The following is a 20,323-nucleotide window of genomic DNA, read 5'->3' as shown; positions in this document are numbered from 1 at the left end:
AGTTTCTTCTTTTATTTTAATCCTAAGACCACAGGTCTCTTCCCACATCCTTCTCTACAACATGAGAGGATGGGGAGAGAGGGAAACGGGGAAATCAAGGAATAAGAAGAAGCAAATGGAGACAGTAATGTCTTTTAAGTTGCGGGGAAGGAGTTGAAAGCTATACCGACATCAACAAGAAAGCGCATACAGAGAGTGCTCCTCTACCATTCTTGGCTGCACGGGTTGACAAAAAGTAAGGGAACAATGGATGACTGTTGAAGACGATCGTTTTGGAGGCGTTTCCACAGTAGCGCAGTCAACGGTCACGTCTCTGCAGAGGTGCTGGTTCGATCCCCCGTGCAGTGGGTTAAGGATCCGGCGTTGCTGCAGCTGTGGCGTAGGTCACAGCTCTGACGTGAATCCTATCCCCGACCTGGGAACTTCCATGTACCATGGGTGTGGCCAAAAAAGAAAAAGAGAAAATGAAGGGGATAGTTGTAGGATGAATAGACATCTACTGTTGGTATTGGCCGTGTTTACCACGTGCTCACGTGAACTCTGACCTCTCTCAATATTTGATAGAAGTCTTGAACTGTAAGTTGGACAGTTTCTATTTAGTGGAGTTTTATAGCTGAGAGACCTGAGCTTCTGGCAGGGGAAGGAATGTACTATCCCATTTAATTAAGAGGTGGCAGGGCTAGACCTAAAATTCCTGTTGCCTGTTCTGGTAACATGTTTATTCATATGACCATGTTGCATTAAGTTGAATCAGTTAGGAAGTAAACACTAGGAAAATTTGAGATTATTTGAAGGATAACGTGGAGCAGAAAGCATCACTGCCCAGAATTGGGAACAGCATCCAAAAGCCATCATTAGCATTTGGAGAACAGCGTTTCACAGGCCACCGACCGTTCTGCCTCAGCTTGACCTTGACCTCCTCTTCCATCACATATCAGGTGAGATGAACCAGAACCATAATCCAGCATATGGCAGCATGAAGGCTTCTGTGACCTGGGAGACAGAGCAAGCCTTAAGAATGTGTCAGCATGGCTTTGCCTCACATGGTAGAGAACACCCATGCGCTAACGTGGCAGAATGGAAACTATATTATGGGATTTTTTTTTTTTGTCTTTTTGTCTTTTCTAGGACCACACCTGCAGCACATGGAGGTTCCCAGGCTAGGGGTCTAATCAGAGCTGTAGCTGCCAGCCTACGCCTGAGCCACAGCAACGTGGGATGCAAGCTGCGTCTGCGAGCTACACCACAGCTCACAGCAACACAGCTCCTTAACCCACTGAGCGAGACCAGGGATTGAACCCGAAACCTCATGGTTCCTAGTCAGATTCATTAACCACTGAGCCATGATGGGAACACCAAAGAAAATACATTTCATTACGAAGACATGGGTTGGATCCCAGTTGTCACAGCCAAGCCCTTTCACTGGCTAGACTTCAGGTTTCCCATCTATTGGATGAGATGCACCACACAGGGAAGAGGGAATAAGATTTTAGATGGAAAGACCCCATCACATAATAGGAATTTAATGAGTCTTTACCTTCATTCTCCTGGGAAAGAGAGAAAAAAGCCTAAAATAAATAAGCTCATATGAATGTGTGTGTGTGTGGGTATCTAGCAGGGCCAGTTCACTTTTCATATTCCAGTGTAAAATATTATGTGAACACAGAAGAGAAACTCATGATCTTGGAGAATAGACTTGTGGTTGCCAAGGGGAGGGGGAGGGAGTGGGGTGGACGGGGACACTGGGGTTAATAGATGCAAACTATTGCCTTTGGAGTGGATAAGCAATGAGATCTTGCTGTATAGCCCTGGGAACTATATCGCATCACTTGTGATGGAGCATGATGGAGGATAATGTGAGAAAAAGAATGCATATATGTATGAGTGCTTTGCTGTACAGTAGAAAATTGACAAAACACTATAAACCAACTATAATGGAAGAAATAAAAATCATTAAAAAATACATAAAATATTACGTGAACATTGGAGGTGGCTGAGCAGCTAATACCTGACAAAGTTGTCAATCAGCAGGTCCATAGACATGTAAATATTTTAACTTTTGTATTGGTGGAGACCCCATCACTCACAATTCCCTGGAAGTAGGTCTGTCTTGGCACAAAAGGACCGTTCTTTCCAAAGGTTTGAAGTTTACTGAAGCAGTTGGAGGTATGTCGTTCTATCCTGACCTATTCACATCACAGATTATTTCTAGGTCTACAGCTCCAGCAGGAGTAGAACAAAGGTTTCCAGGACCATCTCAGGGCTAAGCCCAGGGCTGCCTCCCAACCTACAGAGCCAGCTGCATTTAAATGCATATGTATGGAGTTGAAGTTCCATTCCCGACATGGCTCAGTGGTTAATGAACCCGACTAGGATCCACGAGGACACAGGTTCAATCCCTGGGCTCACTTAGTGGGTTAAGGATTTGGCGTTGCCGTGAGCTGGGGTGTAGGTTGAAGATGTGCCTCGGATCCCGCGTCTCTGTGGCTGTGGTGTAGGCTGGCAGCTGCAGCTCTGATTTGACCCTGGCCTAGGGATTTCCATATGCTGTGGGTACAGCCCTAAAAAGACAAAAGACAAAAAAAAAACATGCATATGTGAAGTTTCAAAACTACAACACTCTGTCTGAATGGGGGACCCTTGTTCCCGCACAATGTGTGCTGTAGAGCAATAGAAACTTAATAGCAGCCAAGTGGCAGAAGACCCTAATCATAGAAAAGCAGAGGTGGGGAAAAGAGATAAACCTGCCTTCAAGATTGTCAACAGATGGAGTTCCTGTCACGGCTCAATGGTTAACAAATCCGACTAAGGACCATGAGGTTGTGGGTTTAATCCTTGGCCTCGCTCAGTGGGTTAAGGATCCGACATTGCTGTGGGCTGGGCTGTAGGTCACAGACGTGACTCGGATCCCACGTTGCTGTGGCTGTGGTGTAGGCTGGCAGCTACAGCTCTGATTCGACCCCGAGCCTGGGAACCTCCATATGGCGTGGGCGCAGCCCTAGAAAAGGCAAAAAATCTCTATGAGGTAATAAGGCTGGAAATTTTTCAGAACCTGGTGGTGGGAGGCCTCGCTAGGGATTAAAGTGAGAGAATGGGAATGAGGTGGTCTTGGCTCAACTTCTGGAGGCAGGGCTATCTGCCAGGTGCCTGGGGCAAAATGGAACTGAGCATCCTGGTGGTCCATTCCTTCAGGTGTAAAGGTCGGTTATGTCTGCATTTGTGGCTCTCTCTCTAAAAGGCCACGTGGGATAGCTGAGGCCCGGGTGCAAGATTCAGTGTCCCCACCAGCTGTGCAACTTCAGGCAAATAAAGTCAAATTAACTTGCTGAGTCTTTGTAAACAGGCCTCCTAACGCCCCTCAGGCAGACATGTAATAAACATAAGTGGGACTGTGCATATCCGGCAGAGAAAGTGGTGTTCTCTGTTAAGTACGTTACAAAAGAAAGAGGGAGCGTGTTCATTTGTCTTGTTGTCCTGTCTATTTTCCTTTCGCCTCTCTCCCTCCAAGCCCCTTACGACCTGCCTGGCCAGCTGCATGTTGTCTAAAAGTGATCAGGGAGTTCCTGGTGTATCCATGAGGTCCTGGGTTCGATCCCTGGCCTCACGCCATGCACTAAGGATCTGGTGTTCCTATAGCTATGGTGTAGGCTGGCAACGGAAGCTCCCATTCGACCCCCTTGCCTGGGAAATTCCATAGGCCAACAGGCGCGGCCCTAAAATTGAAAAAAAGGAGGGGAGAATAGACTTGTGGTTGCCAAGGGTGTGGGGGAGGGAGTGGGATGGATTGGGAGCTCGGGATTAACAGATGCAAACTATTGCTTTTGGAATGGATGAGCAATGAGATCCTGCTGTGTAGCCCTGAGAACTAGATCTAGTCACTTATGATGGAGCATGATCGTGTGAGAAAAAAGAATGTATACATGTATGTGTAACTGGGTCACCATGCTGTACAGTAGAAAAACAATCGTATTGGGGAAGTAACAATTTAACAAAATTTTTTTAAATTAAAAAAAATTAAAAATTACCAAAAGAGGGGGGGATCAGAATTAGAACCTCTAGTTCTGTCCAGCTGTGTGATGTAGTGGTTAATCCAACCTTTCTGAGCATCAGTCTCTTCATCTTTAAAATCAGGATAACACAATTGCCCTCACTTAGTAGTTGTTCCATGCAGTAAAAGAGATACCGCATGTGAAACTGTCTGACGAGGGTCATACATACATTAGCGGTTAAACTTGCACCAAGAGAACACAAGTTCTCAGGAACTTTAAATGACTCGTTCAAGGTCATACACAAGCACAAAGACGCTGAGAGCAAGAGCTGATGCAGAAATTTAAAGCTGAAAAACCCAAGAAAGTCAAATTTCCTAATTCACAAGTGGCCATGATTCATTCTAAAGGACTAAGTTTTACCTGCTATGGTTTGTAAAGCCTGCATACAACCCCTATGCTATGTGTACATTATATAGGACACAGATCTGTATTAATATGTATAATAACACACGTGAAGGTATACACACATAGCTGCGTATAAAGGAGATCAGAGGACGCAGTCCAGATATTTTTAAGAAGTCAAATTTCTGTTTTCAAAAATCATAAGCAGATGTGGCTTCTAGTGTGTGACAACTGAATTTGAATCTGGGGCAGAATTGCCTTTTACTTTTTTTTTTTTTTCCAGGGAGGAGCTGTGAATACAATCAAGTTACTCCACAGCAGAAGCTCCAGACAGAGACTTCTCTTTTGAAAAGCAAATTGGATACAAAGGCCAGAGTAAACCCCCTAAGGCGGGAAGCTGGTTTTCTTCTAAACTGTATCTAGACTGCCTTGTTCCTGACAACCCCTGGGCAACACTTGGAAAGTAACTGCTCCTATTAGATTGAGAGAGAAATATTGGGGCAAAAAGGGGCATAAAGATGTAATTCACCCCAGGCTGGAAGGCAGTTTGCAAAGAAGTCTCTGCTGGCCCTAATTGGGAATAACACAGATTCCAGGGGACGTGTTGTGGCAACTCACTGACTGAGTCAGGGAATGAGACTACACCCCTGTGAGCGATGCATGGCTACCCTGAATATTCCTACTGCCCACTTATTATTATTATTATTATTATTACTATTACTACTACTACTACTACTACTACTACTACTACTACTGTCTCAAATCCAAAATGTAATATTTCTGAAATAAACAGAAACTTCAAGTTTCAGTCTCTCTTGGAAGGTTTTGCCCATCACAAGAAAACTCCCATTAATAAAGGAGAAAATGGAGCTGCACCTTCTCGGGGGTGGCTCGGGGGTGAAGAACCTCACACAGTCTCCGTGAGGATGTGGGTTTGATCCCTGGCCTCACTCAGTGGGTTAAGGATCCTGTGTTGCCACAAGCTATGGCATAGGAAACAGATGCGGCTCAGATCCAGTGTTGCCGTAGCTGTGGCATAGGTTGGCAGGTGCAGCTCCAATTCGACCCCAGCCTGGGAACTTTCACATGCCATAGGTGCAGCCGTAAAAAGGAAAAAGGGCGGGGGGTGATGGTATACACATCGCTCCCCACTGTATGTAAAATAGACAACCAACAAGGACCTACTGCCAGAGCACAGGAACTCTACTCAATGATTTCCTGAAAACCCACAAGGGAAAAGAATCTGAAAGAGAATAGAGAGATGCGTTATGTATCTGACCGAATCACTGGGCTGTACACCAGAAACTCACACAACCTTTTTTTGTCTTTTTTTTTTTTTTTTGCAGACCTGCACCTGAGGCATGTGGAGGTTCCCAGGACAGGGGTCGAATCAGAGCTACAGCTGCCTACACCTCAGCCACAGCAACAAGGGATCCGAGCTGTATCTGCAACTTAAACCACAGTTCACAGCAATGCTGGATCCTTAACCCACTGAGCGAGGCCAGGGATCAAACCCGCATCCTCATGGATACTAACTAGTTCAGTTCGTTAACCACTGAGCCACAACGGGAACGCCTAACACAACACGGCAGATCAACTCTACTTCAATAAAGAGGAGGAGGAGGGAAGAAGAAAAATAAGGAGATGAAGGTGATGCAGTGATAAGCCTATTATCTGAATGAACACGTTTCCCTCATCTCTGTGCTTCTTCTGTCCTTGCAAAGGGGGGCCAGGCTCAGGCCAGGGAAGAATGAATGAAGGTGTGGCCCTGAGGGCCCTTGAGCTGAGTTAACGGGAGAGTGGACAGTCAGCGTGGCGAGCCATCCAGGAAGGTGGGTGGAGGGCAGTAGTGGAAGAGTAATGGGCACCTTGGGGGGCGGGGCTGGGGTGGAGACCCCTCCATTGATGCTGTGAAAAGTCATCACTTTGCCAGGTTTAAACTGAGTAGATTAACTGAATATCACCAACTGGGGGAAAGAATTAAGGCATGGAAGCTAAGCATCCCTCTAACGGACACTTGAGTTAGACCATAGGCTTTGGTATAAGAGAGGAGATTAGTTAACATTTAAAATATGGGCATGAGGAGTTCCTATTGTGGCTCAGAGGTAATGATCCTGACTAGTATCTATGAGGATGTGGGTTCCATCCCTGGCCTTGCTCCGTGGATTAAGGATCTGATGTTACCATGAGCTGGGGTGCAGATCGCAGACTAGGCTTGGATCTCATGTTGCTGTGGCTGTGGTGTAGGCCGGCAGATATAGCCCCGTTTCAACCCATAGCCTCCTGGGAACTTCCACATGCTGTGGGGGTAGCCCTGAAAAAAAAAAGACAAAAAATAAAATAAATTAAATATGGGGATGAGCCCAGCCATTGACCTTGGGAGTCCTGGGGGTGATCAGAGTCTTCATACGGGAGAGAGAAAATTAGGGTTCCAGACATTGCACGCAAAGTCCCCCACCCTTCACCTGAGAACGGGACACGAGGTAGGCGCCCAGGCACATGTGCTGACTCACTGACCCCGGGGCTGGCAGGGCCCAGTGTGCCAGACCTCACGTGGGTCCATGTCTGCCAGGCCCTGCTCCTCGCTCAGCAGTAACCTCTTCTTCCTTGAGATTTCCATTCCCTTCCTTGGTAATGATTCCCTTTACTTCACGCCAGAGTAAGCGTCAGCCTTGAATCACAAGGGTGAACGTTATCTGACACCCATTGCCACAGCTAAAAGTGGTTTGGGCTTGACAGACTGTAAAGTTGTTTGCAGGAACTGGAGCTGAGTGACAAAACGTCCGTCTTGAGGTGTAAACCTGTCACCAGCAATTACCCACTGGGGATTCCAGAGAGGCAGAAGAATTAAACCTGATAAATCCAAGAGGCCCAATTGGAATGACTTATTCATTGGGGCATCATTTACTGGAGGCTCCCTAATGGATTTTGCTTTTCTTCTGCATGGGATTCTGATTCCTTCCCATTTGCATGGAGCACATCTGCAGGTGGAAAAAAAGAGTGTCTGGGAAGATGCCAAGGTTCTGTGAACAGTCCATGGTCTAGGTCAGAGCCAGATGGCCAAAGTCATAGGTGGGACCACCAACCCCAGCCTCGTCTCCAACCTTCGTCAGCAAAGGGCACTGGAAAGCATCTGGCCCAAGCTTGAGGGATCCCCTTCCCCTACCCCTACCCCCATGTTGCTCAGCAAAATACTGTATTTTTTTTTTATAATATGGGGGTATAGCTGAAATAATGTTAGGTATCCACTAAACCCCATGATTTCTCTCCTGCCCACTCTGCTAATCTGAATTCCTGATCTCACTTGCATTTATCCAGATCAAGTCTACATTCTTGAGACAGAGTGGGACTCAAACTGACAGGTCACATCCAACAGCCTCACAGTTCTCCTTCCTTCCTCTCCTGGCCATTCTGGCATGGGTGCTGGGCAGCTGTGGAGCATCCACCTGAATGCTGGATAGCATCCAGCATGGATGGAGCCATTACATGGAAGGAACCTGAGTCCCTGAATGACTTCATGGAGCAGAGAGTAAGTATGAAATACATGGTAGCTGAAGAAAAGAAAGTCTTCAAACTATTCTTTGAAGAAAGAGTAGGATTTTTCAGGTGGGGGGGAGGAGGGAGAAGGTGTCTGTATTGGATAAAGAAGGGGATAGATGGTAAGAAATTTAAATTTTCTTAAGAATTTGCAAAGTGGCTCAGCGTAGATGAACTGATTTCATACTCAGGTGTCTAGTAGGCATCATAAACCCATCATATTCCAAACTACACTCTTATTTCTAAATACCTTCCCCCCACCAAAAGACCTTTTCCTGTGCTTCCAACTTACTAAATGATAATTCTATTCGCTCAGTTTCATAGGCCAAAATATTTAGAGTCAATCTCCACCCCTCTCCTTTTCTCACACCCCACGTAGAATCTGTGAGCAAACTGTATTAATTGTACCTTCTGATTATCCCCAGATCCTTAAAAAAGGCCACTGGGTGACAGTGATGAATCAAAGCAAACATAGAAACAGCTGTGGTGTAGGTCACAGACACGGCTCAGATCTGTCGTTGCTGTGGCTGTGGCATAGGCTGGCAGCTACAGCTCTGATTCAACCCCTAGCCTGGGAACCTCCAGATGCCTCACGTGCAGCCCAAGAGAAACAAAACCAAAAAAAAAAAAAAAAGGTGTGTTTGGAAAGAAGCTGTTTTAGGATTTGGACTTTGTGTGACTTGTAGATGTTGCAAAGAAGCAAGGGTATGTTCTAGATGAGATGCTGTCAGGTGGCGAAGGTAAATCCTATGACTGGGAATCTTAGCAAATCTTATCTCGAAGGGGAGAAGCCTCCTCCGTGGAGGAGCAAAGCTAAACCACAGTCAGAAAAGAAGTGCAGGTACTAAAATTAGCCAGATAGTGGAGGAGATGTCTGTTATTTTGTGGCTTGGACAACATTCATGTTTTTTTTTCTGTGTTTCTATATTTGCCTTGATCCTTCACTGTCACGTAATGGCCTTTTTAAAGCCTTTTGCTTTGTAATCAATATATTGGGACATTCATACATTCCAAGAATTGCTGAAATTCTGATATCCGGATTTAAGCTTGTGAACCTAGTGACTCTAAAGGTACAATTAAATCTACTCATAATTTGCTGCATATCGCCAACATTAAATTACAGTAACTTGGGCGCATAAATTAAATGGTTTAAAGGAAGCTTGTCTGCAAGACACCTTCCTGTCCTCACATGTGAAGATTACCTCTCCATGTAAAGGTCTTACATCCTTCCAACTCCTAACTTACCCTGCTCCAGAGAAGCCACTGCTCTGAGCTCACTGTGGTCAAAAGAGAAGGAAAAAAAAAAAATGTAACCAGACTTAGAGTCATACATTTTTTTAAAAGATGTCACAGCAGAAGGGGATGTAATTCTCTGAGTGCAAGCCCTCGAGAAGCACGTTAATGGTAAACCCCTTCTTTTAGAAACGTATCATTTCTAGCACTGATTCCACAGGCTGAATTAAATTATAGAGCATGCTGCCCTCAAATAACAGTTGAGGCAATAGAAAGGCAGAGGCATCTCAAAGAATCCCACTTAAAACAGCTCTACAGACCAACATTTCTCTACAAATTAAGTTCTTTGTCTGATTGCCAGTTTTTTTGATGATGCTATATTCCGCATGAGCCTTTCCGTTCAGTGGAAGAGGGAAGCCTGGCCAGAGCTGCCAGCCCAGCTGCTGAGTGTCAGGGGGTGTGTTTCTCTTCCTCAAAGACAGGGAGGGGGCAGCAAGGATGCAAGTGGGTTCCAAGAAGAACCGACACCAAGGATGTGAACTCGCCCAGTTTCTCTCGATCAGCCCCTCTCTCCTCTCCATTTCTCTCATGGCTCAGCGGCTTGTCCTTGCCATCAAAACCCCCTTGTTTGGGACCTAGGGCTCCTGGGGCCGACACACTTCACACTTTGGAGCTCTCATGGATGAAAAACATGCTAACTTTCTCAGTTCGAGTTGAACCTTTTTTTTTTTTTTTTCTTTTTAGGGCCACACCCGTGGCATATGGAAGTTCCCAGGCTAGGGGTCAAAACGGAGCTACACCTGACGACCTATACCCCAGCCACAGCAACACGGGATCCGAGCCCCATCTTCAACCTACAACACAGTTCATGGCAACGCTGGATCCTTAACCCACTGATCGAGGCCAGGGATTGAACCTGCATCCTCACAGACACTATGTCGGGTTCTTAACCTGCTGAAGCCACAATAGGAACTCTTGAACAAAATTCTTATAAACGGTTCTATCAGACAAGCTTGGGTCATTGGCCTACTGTTAAAGAATCAGCTGTTATCACGGGATTTCGAGTAGTGGGGAGCTGTCTTATTGGAAAATGGTAGTGTTTCATTCTTGCTCAAACCCAGTCAAATCAAAATGATGGGGCAAGGGGCAAAGTCTGAAGTGTCCATTTTCCCAAATGTCTTCCCTCAGAGCCCATTCTAGGAATGCAGCAATTTATCCAGGATGACTTCTCAACACCTGCCAAGCCTGAGGATACGCTACCACATTCCCTCTCTGCTTGGATTATCACACACAAAAAAGTTGTTTCATGTCTGGTCCTTGCTGACACACACAGGACTGTTGGCTTAGCAACTCCACTTCGGCTCTTTCTTAGAAATGGCTTCATTTTCTTATGTGCAAGGGGCCATTTGCTGCACTGGACAGTAAGCTTCCCCCTGCAGCCTCTCCAGCTCTCGGATGAGATTGCAGGCCATTTCATTTCATACTCGGGTTCTTTTATTTTGCCCTTAAGCATGCAAATCAAATGGCATCCAGGAGTCAAATCTTCGCTGGACAAAGCAAGCCAGGAGAAGGTGCCAAGCAGGGAAAGGCTTTGCTACTGACGGCCGCAGCTGTGAATGGAACGGCTCCCCACCTTCCCCTCCATGCTGGGGGCTTCTCTGCCTTCCTGCTAAAGTGCACGTGTCTCCATGTCACTTGGATTTGAGGAGGAAAAGGGTATCTTAAGGAGAAGAGAAATAGATGAGAATTTATAGGGCTCGTGCTGTCTAATAAGAACTATGCCAGATTTCATGGAATCCTCTTGAGGGTCCCCTGGAGGTCAGTTTTAACCCCCAGTTTACAAATGAAGAAACCAAGGCTGAGTCAGTTGAAGTTTACTGCTCAAGGGCACGGTTTGTAAATGTCAGATCAAGGGTCTCATCCCCCTGGCCCCCAACCCCCCACCGAGATTCTTAAAAACATCACCTAGGGCCCAGGAGGACACACAGGCTAGGATGGAGAAATGTCCATCAGGCAGGCAGGAGCTGGTGTCTAGACCCCAGGACACAGCTGGAGGACACGGCTTCTTGAGGTTGGTACTTTGATGAGAGGAAACTAAACCTAGCTTCAGGGAGTTGCTGCTATGGCTCAGTGGGTGAAGAACCTGACTACTACACATAAGGATGCAGGTTCGATCCCTGGCCTTGTTCAGTGGGTTGAGGATCCGGCGTTGCTGTGAGCTATCGGTGTAGGTCACAGATGTGGCTTGGATCCCACATGGCTGTGGCTGTGGTGTAGGCTGGCAGCTGTAGCTCTGATTCGACCTCCAGCCTGGGAATGTCCATTTCTGCAGGTGTGGCCCTAAAAAGCAAAAGCAAGAAAAAAAACCCAAAAACCTAGTTTGCAGGAGGTAAGATACAGGTAAATATCAGGCAGCAGAAAGAGCTCTGCCCTTCCTTCCTTTCTTCTTCCTCCCCAGCCCACCCTGCCCTCCTCAGTCTTCCCTCCATCTCTTCCACTTCCCCCTCCTCCTTCCTCCCTCTCTCCCCTTTTTCCTTTCTTCCCACACACAAATGCCCCTAGCCAGGTACTGTGCCGGGCATCGGAATACTGCCATGAATTAGCCACAGTCCCTACTTTGGAGCTACTATGCAGCTAGGTTTAAGGGTCAGGACACAATCTCACAGTAAGCTGATGTGGGGTCCAGGAACCCAGAAAGATTCTTCGTTAGAGCACCACCCAAATGGACAAAGGACAGACCTTTGCCATATGGAGTTTCTACAGGCGATCCAGGGCGAACACCAGAACCTCTAAGTCAAGAAAAAGAGATGGAGGCGTTCCCGTCAAGGCGCAATGGTTAACGAATCCGACTAGGAACCATGAGGTTGTGGGTTCAACCCCTGGCCTCATTCAGTGGGTTAAGGATTCGGTGTTGCCGTGAGCTGTGGTGTAGGTCGCAGACACGGCTCGGATCCCACGTTGCTACGGCTGTGGTGTAGGCTGGTGGCTACAGCTCCGATTCAACCCCTAGCCTGGGAACCTCCATGTGCCACAGAAGCAGCCCTAGAAAAGGCAAAAAGACAAAAAAAAAAAAAGAGAGAGAGGGAGAGAGAGAGATGGACACCTAGACCTTCTTTGAACGGGAACAAGGGATTTCCAACCGAACAGGCTCCTGGTGCTTTGGGGACTGGACAGAGGGGAGCCGGGCCTGCAGAGACGCTCAGCTGCAATGATGAGAGAGGCTGATGCGGACAATCACAGAGCCATGGCCTCAGCTCTGGAAAGTCTGTTCCAGTCCATCCTTTTCAGCACTATCATCTCACCTGCTCCTATTTTCACCTGGTTTGGGTCCTCCCTCGATTTACGTATGTTTATTGAGCATCTAGTATATGTCGGTCATCCTGCTAATAGTGCTGGGGAGCAATAAGGAGCGTGAAGGAGACAGTCTCTGTACCAACACAACTGATGTGGCGGAGGAGCCCCAAACCCCATGTATCCTCCTACATGAGACAGATCGCGCAGTGGGACCTACAGGGGAGTAAACAGAGTGGTGTCTTCAGGGATGACAGGGGACAGCCCCGTGCCTCATCTGCCGGTTTCACTTTGCAGGGACTGGAGCAACAACGCATACTTATTCCCATGACCTGGGTTTGGTTCTCATTCAACTGCCCCCTTGGATGGACGCTCACCCACTCCTTCTTCCTGGAAGGAGTAAGGTTTGAATTCAGGATCTATGGGGGCTAAAGTCAAAGTAGTTCCCGTTGCAACAATCCCCGTTTCTCTTCTGGTTCTGCGATGCCCGCTGTGTGTTTGAGTTGTTCTGGGAATTACGCTACAAGTGGACACGTGCTCTCTACGTACAGACATGAGAACTACCACACCTCCTGGAGGAGCCCATCAAATCTCCAGGCAATTCTTGTAGACACTGTGCTTAAACTGCTTTAAATCACTTTTACCCACTGGGCTTAGTTCAACCCTTTCGAGCCTCCAAGAATATGTTATCTAACAAGTACTTCTGAGCACGCACTGTGCGCTGGTCACTACCGACGACCAGCCTTTTGTATGTGTGAAGATGGTTCTCGCAAATCCCTGGTTGGTCTGGCTAAATCAAAAAGAAAACATTTGGGAGCTCCCACTGCAGCTCAATGGAAACAAATCTGACTAGAATCCATGAGGACGCAGGTTCGATCCCTGGCCTCGCTCAGTGGGTTAAGGATCCGGTGTTGTCGTGAGCTGGGGCTCACAGGGTCGCAGGTGCGGCTTGGATCTGGTGTTGCTGGGGCTGTGGTGTAGGCTGGTGGCTACAGCTCTGATTTGACCCCAAGCCTGGGAACTTTCTCATTCCACAGGTGCACCCTAAAAAGACCAAAAAGAAAAAAGAAAAAAAAGAAAACTTTTATTTTACCCCAGAATGTGTGTTTATTATTAGTTGGCAAGATAACCTGAATGTAGCATCTACTACCATCATAGCACTAATTATTTATACACATGAAATAAAAGCCCTGAAGCCCCAGCTATAGACATTGACCTTTGCTCAGAGACAGGACAGCAAAATGGAAAGAGTGTGGACTCTGGGATCAGACCACTGCTAATTCCAGCCGTTGCTTCCTCACCTACAAGCTAGGCAAGGCTCTGAACATCGCTTCAGTTGCCTTATCTATAAAATAGAAACAGTGGAATCTAAAAATTAGTGCTGCAGTGAGAATTAGAGATGACAAATAAAGCCTGAGACCCGGAACCTTGAAAAGCAGTTGTTAATATCAACTCTAAGCACAGCCCCTATTTGCATTAAAGAATCTATTTGAATTCACAGGATGGTGCAGCAATGAGGGATTTCGAAGATCATTTAGTCAAGCACTCTTAAATCAGCCGATGATGAAAACAAGGCTAAAATGCTTTGCCTAAGGAAAAAAAACAGAGAAAGAACTGGCGGCTGCTCACTTCCCTGTGGGCTCCAAAGCCTTGGACGCTGGTGCGGAAGCCCTGAAATTCTAGGATGGATCAAGGGCAATGCCAAGGGGGGCTGTACCCCTGTCCCGTTACCCCAGAGCAGCCCGAAGTTGATCTTTTCAATATGTTGACATTCCGTGAAAGTTTTTATTTGGGGACACCGGCTTCGGCTGCTTTTGTTTTTTGAACTCTGCCCGTCCCTTTATTTAAAACACCTCGTTCCAATGCCTCAGAGAAAGGACACAGACACTGGGCTAATGTGGCTCCCTGGAGTGTTTCATCTCCAGAGAACTACATTTTTTAAATGTACATATTCACAGGGCTGTCAAGCTTTAATTAGTCTGCCTTTGATTGTGAGAAACTTTACTTACCAAGAGCGACAGATTCCCCACCGCCTGGCTCTCCCATTAAAAACCCATTTTAAAGGTTTAGCTCAATTATCTGGGTTGAATGGTTGATACGGAACTATTGCAAATAATAGAGGCAGGCAGATAATTGGAAGCATTTTTCATGGGTGAGATAAGGAGTGGAATATAGAGGCCCTCTAAGCAGAAGGAGTAGGGTTTCTTTCTCAGAAGTTTCATTTGAAAAGATTTCCCTGCTGAGTACAAAGACCCCACAGCCATCCCCAGTCAGGGAGCTTGCTTCCTCCTGCTCAAGAAAGTAGACGTTTGCGTAGAAAAAATGGACCTAAATTTACTAGAAAAACACGGTGATGAGGACGAAATTTCAGTGGATAAGCGTGTTTTGCTCTTAGCCTCCCTTCAGAACCATCCATTGAAGAGAAAAGGATAAATGCTCTCAAGGGGGTCCATCTCAAGGATGAGTGGGTTGACATCCAATCCCTTCTTATCTCCTGGACCTCAGCTGCTCCAGTCAGTTGACTCACTTTGTCCAGCCAAGAGAAGTGCCTGCGATATCATGAATAAGTAATACCTCCCCAGGGTACCATCTTTTCTCGCACACCTACCCCGTTGCCTAAAGTGCCCTTCCCCTGCTTACTGATGCCTCGCAGGAGCAGCCTTCCCTGGATCCCACAGCCAAAGAAAAGCCCTTCCCCACGGCACTCATTTTGCTTTGGCTGCAGCTCCATTAGGACACACACCACTCCCTAGGATCATCAGCCAAACATCATTATAATAATACCGAAAACCCTGAATGACTCTTCATTCTCACATGAGTCGCCTGTGATTGGTATCGCATCTCCATTTCATAGGGAAGAGAACTGAAAGCTCAGAGAGGTGAAGGAAATTGCTGAAGGCCACACAGCTAGATGAGAACCAAAGTCTGGGGTCAAGCTGGGAGCAACTCAGTCTTCCCCTCCAGAAAACATGAGACCCAGAGGAAAGCAAGCTCTGTTTTCTTCTTTGTATTTCCCAAAGCAGCAAGTCATTGGTACCTAAGAAGTACTTGCTGACAACGTGTGAAATGGACACATCTCGTTTTACCTCCTTGGGTTATGCATGTCCACACTACTGACTTAGAAACATGCAACGCATTCGCCCCTCCCCAAGGGAAGAGATCTTCTGAAAGGCAATAGCTTAGGAGGTGAAGTTCAAGGGCTTTCCTGAGTCACCCTCCTTTACTCCCCCTCCCTGTGATATCCCGAGAAGATCGTAATATTCTGATCTTTTACCCCTTCCCTCAGGACTCTAAGAACACTGGAGTTCCCACTGTGGCGCAATGGATTAGTGATCGACTTTGTCTCTGTGAAGGTGCTGGTTCGATCCTCAGCCCTGGCCTGGAAACTTCCATATGCTGTGGGTGTGGTTGGGGGAAAAAAAAAAAAAAACAACTATAAGCACATTAGTTAACAAATTCATTTATCCTGTAAAAATTGCAGGTCAAATTTTTACAGGGTAAAGTTTTGTCAAATATTTCCTACTACATTAAAAGAAAAATCTCCATTTTTCAGCCTCCAATAAGAGTTTCCTCACTGCCCAAGAGTCGACCTGTAAGCCAATAACATAGATGTGTATGTATTTTGTAGCAGCATCCTTCCTTTCAGATGTCAGTTTCTATATCAATCAACATAGGTTTGAATATATTATAGTAACATATAGCCTGAAAATGTCCATGGTTAAGACGAATAAGTGTTTATTGCTTGCTCATGCTACCTGTGCAAAGCAGAGTGGCACAGGCTCTAATTGCTGTCACTTGAGGAACTAGGCTGATAAAGACCCCTTATCAAGACAAGCTCTATAATCACCATGGCAGAGACAAGAGGATGTGAGAAGTGCCTGTTGGCTCCTGGAGGTTCTTTCCAGAAAGGGCATGTCCCTTTCACTGACATCCCTCTAGCCACGCCTCCTCCACCCGTGTGCCCAGGAAGGGAGCCTTAGTCGATTCATGAGTGGTCCTAACTATACCCACACCTTGTTCTCAACAATGCCAAGAGGTAAAGGGTAGCTTGAGCGGCAGCACCTCCAAGGAGTTGGTTGTTGGACATAAATGGAAGACCACAGTCTTCTCTCCGGAAGAGGTCTGGACATAATAGAGATAAAACCCCAGGGGTGGCGGACTGAAGTTACCCTAAGGGTTTAATTTTCCAACAAATACGTACAGCTCAAAACTGTTGATGGGTATCTAGGTAATATAAAGAAGAGAGCCAAGGGAGTTCTCTGATGGTCTAGCAGGTTGAGCCTCCTGTGTTCTCACCACTGTGGCTCTCGTTGGTGCCATGCGGTGTAGGTTCAATCCCTAGCCCAGGAATTCCCACGTACTGCCCGTGTGGCAAAAACAAACAAACAAACAAACAAAAACAAACCAAAAAAAAACCCACAAAAACCCCAAGAGAGAACCTGAAATAAATGTTGCAGCTCTCATTTAAAAAAAGAAGAAGAAAACGAAGACGAAGACAGCCAATAATGCCCGACGGCTGACATTGAGTCTGTTTATCAATGTTGCTTTTCCCGAAATAGTATTTTACTAACACTATATAAGTTGAAGATAAGACAAAGGCTCTCAGTTTTCCTTCGTTTCTGATTTTAGTTTTGTTTTTCCCCATTTCAGACAACCCACACCCTAGTTTGTGACATTAGGCAAATCGCCTAACTCTTATCTGCAGATGGGGATAAAAGTGATCCCAGCCCCACCCTGACTACCTCCTGGGGTTGTTAACAGGTTCTTTCAAAATTATATACAGGAAACTCTTTGGTCACCTTTGAAACAAATCCAAGCACCATGACAACCATGGAGAAGACGTCCATGCCACTATGGATAACCAACTTGATCAATATCCACAGAATGGAAAGATGTATTTACCAGGATCCCATACCTAGTTACTTGTCAAGGTCAACCTTTTAAAGTGAAATTCCATCGTTTCCATAAAATAATCAAGTCAAAGAATTTATGAAACGGTGTTTTAAACAATCACTCTCTATTTCATAACTAAATTCTCAGACCTCTCAGTGCAGTGATACATGGAGGGAAAACAATTAGCCTGGTCTTATCTAAGCTAAGAGTAGCAAACTACCTAATACTACTTGTGACAATATAAAATTTCAATGATCAAATTTGCCCTGAGAGGAATACCAAATAACAAGGGGACAAACAAATGGGAGCTGGATTTAGAAGGCAAGGGTCTAGATGACGAGTCAGAGATACAGGCCGGAAAGAGCAGCTGCCCTGAAAGAGGCTGAGCTGATTCACGCAGAAAATATTTACGGAAGGTATTCTGTTCCCCAGACACAGTCGTTAGGTGCTTGGAATGCTGTAACGAACAAGATATACAAGGTCCCTGCCTTTATGGCAAGTCTGATATTAGAGGAGATGGGTATTTAAGTAAGCAATTACCTACCGGAGAACGATCATGCTGTAAAATGAGGGGCACAGAGTCCCACCGGAGCGCTAAGCAGCATGGTGTATGCAGGCGGGGTGGGAGGAAGAGGCCACCACATCAGCAGAAGCCTTACTAGGAAATGAACGTGTATAAGCCAAGATCTAAACTATGAAAAGTCTTTGGACGTGTTTGGCTAACCTGCCTTGGGGAAGGCCCGGGTACAAACTTGTGTATAATTGAGATTCTGGGAGCGGACATCACTTTTCATATTCTAGGACATTCTTTAATATTACTTTCAGTGCTGGCTCTGGGTTCCCACTGGGGCAAATCTTGCCCAGGGATCAGAGAGAAAGCTCCCCAACTGTATACACCCATCAGTTCCAATCATCCTACATGCCATTTTCGTTCTTGGCTTCAGTTCCAAGCAGCCTCCGTGGGGAAGTGCAACTTTCTAGTCTTCTACAAATATAGGCTCCCTTTTTCAGCCTTCAATGGGTACCTACCGAGCATAGATCAGAGTCTCTTCAGTAGGAAATTTGGGCTTTTTGCCTGTTGGCTCATGGTGCTAGGATTGACCGAGGCTAACAGTCTTCTTAAAATGAGGCTCCAAATTGGGAAAGCATCATTTTGCCATATTCTCTTGGTCAAAATGATCATAATCGCAGACTGAATGGGAGAAGGAAGAGACCCTATGTTTTAATGGATGAATAATAGGAAAATTTCAAATACCGTATCTTTAATCTACCAGAGCCTATGACTTCACATCCTCGACGTTATCCTATACACGACTGGGGGTCATTAGAGAGTTAAAGTGGGGGAGAGACAGTGCTAGATAATAACCTCAGAAATGTGTCCCATGGATAGAAGGGACATGAAACCGGAATGGAGCAGCCCAACTAGGACAAGGTTTCAGTGCTGATGATGGAGCTAAGATTAAGACTAGCAATGGGTTTTGAAGGGAAGGGATGGATTCAATAAATATGTATGAAATAGGATCCACAGAATATGGGCAATTGGGGATCAAGAAGTATCAAGAGTAAGCCCCAGGTGAGAGAATGGTGGGTGGTGGGATCACTGGCCAAGAGGAAGCTCAGAGCAAGGGTGGAACACCCTCCAGAATCCCCCCCCAAAAAAAATGGGTGGAAACAAAGATGATTTGGTTAGCATTAATGAAATGTCAGCACTCAGGAGCCATTTCAGTTTTCCTTGAAACAAAGTTTCTTTTTCTTTTCTTTTTGGTGTATTTAGTAAGGGAACAGAGAGTGGAAGAAAAACAGAGTATTTTTCTAACTTTATCCCATGTCCTTGGTTTACCATGAGGGGACTGTGGGCTTTTCAACCTCCCAGAAAGGTAGTTAGGACTCATTTGTTAAGGCTCACGAAGCTTATTGGGAATGAAAATCAGTGTGTTGTAGGGTGATTATTATTCTGACGTGACTGGGACTTCATTTTCAGTGAGAGTCTAAGGGAATTCCCTGAGCCACCTCATTCACTTAATGCGCAGCACGTGGTCTGTTCTGCACATCAGCGTTCTTCCAACAAATCCTTCGGAAGGGATGGAAGTTTCCAAGTATAATGTGACATCAGGGAGATGACTGGAAGGACGATTATTGTCTCGTTTCTTTGTGTTGCTGTCCCTTTAAAACCTGCTCCGTGGAGTTCCCGTCGTGGCGCAGCAGAAACGAATCTGACTAGGAACCATGAGGTTGCGGGTTCGATCCCTGGCCTCACCCAGTGGGTTAAGGATCCAGCATTGCCGTGAGCTGTGGTCTAGGTCACAGACTTAGTTCGGATCCCACGTTGCTGTGGCTGTGGCCTTGGCCGGCAGCTGCAGCTCTGATTAGACCCCTAGCCTGGGAACCTCCCTATGCCGCGGGTGTGGCCCTAAATAGCAAAACACAAAAAAATTAAACCCTCCTCTGGAGAGCACTGGCGAACCAAAACCAGAAGATGCCAGACAATCTGAATGGAGCCTGAGAAGAAAGCTGGAACGGACGAGATGGTGGTGAGGATTTGGGGGGCACAGTGTAAAGCCAAGTGGCCATTAACTGTTAATGGAAAAGTGTACCTTTTGTACAGTGCTCTTGTTAAAAAAAAAGTCTCAGCTCTATGTCTCATGGACTCTGAATCCAGAAAGTCTGGTTTTCTATCTTGAGAACTTTGAGTGGAAGTTACCTAATCTCTATGCGCTCCATTTATACATGATTTAGAAGAGCGACTGGCCCGGGACGAGTTCCCTATGTGTGTAATAGCATCAGCCGGGCCAGGAGTGTCCGCACGGTCCCTGCCTCGCGATTGTGGTAAATTACCCATTCACTAAATAGTCAACAATGTTTACTCAGTTCCTGCAATTAATCAGATAGAGTGCAGGGCACTGTAACCCAGCTAGTGCCCTGTGGGGCTCCTGGGCACACAAGTCTTCCTGAGTCCTCCTTTTCTTGTTTTTAGGGAA

At 46.1% G+C, this 20,323-nt stretch overlaps 1 long non-coding RNA gene across 1 annotated transcript in view; it reads right to left on the bottom strand.

Annotated features, from left to right (window-relative positions):
- Positions 1-430: 430 nt before the first annotated feature.
- LOC125129007 (uncharacterized) overlaps positions 431-20,323 on the bottom strand; it is a 76,326-nt gene continuing 56,433 nt past the window's right edge. The window contains exon 6 of the long non-coding RNA XR_007135384.1: positions 431-993. This is a non-coding gene — a long non-coding RNA (uncharacterized LOC125129007). The remainder of the gene's footprint in view (positions 994-20,323) is intronic.

The sequence above is a fragment of the Phacochoerus africanus genome, chromosome 6, assembly GCF_016906955.1.
Source record: "Phacochoerus africanus isolate WHEZ1 chromosome 6, ROS_Pafr_v1, whole genome shotgun sequence".
In the NCBI taxonomy this organism is placed as follows: domain Eukaryota; kingdom Metazoa; phylum Chordata; class Mammalia; order Artiodactyla; family Suidae; genus Phacochoerus; species Phacochoerus africanus.
The sequence above is the reverse complement of the archived record's forward strand: the minus strand, read 5'-3'. Positions and strand labels throughout refer to the sequence as shown.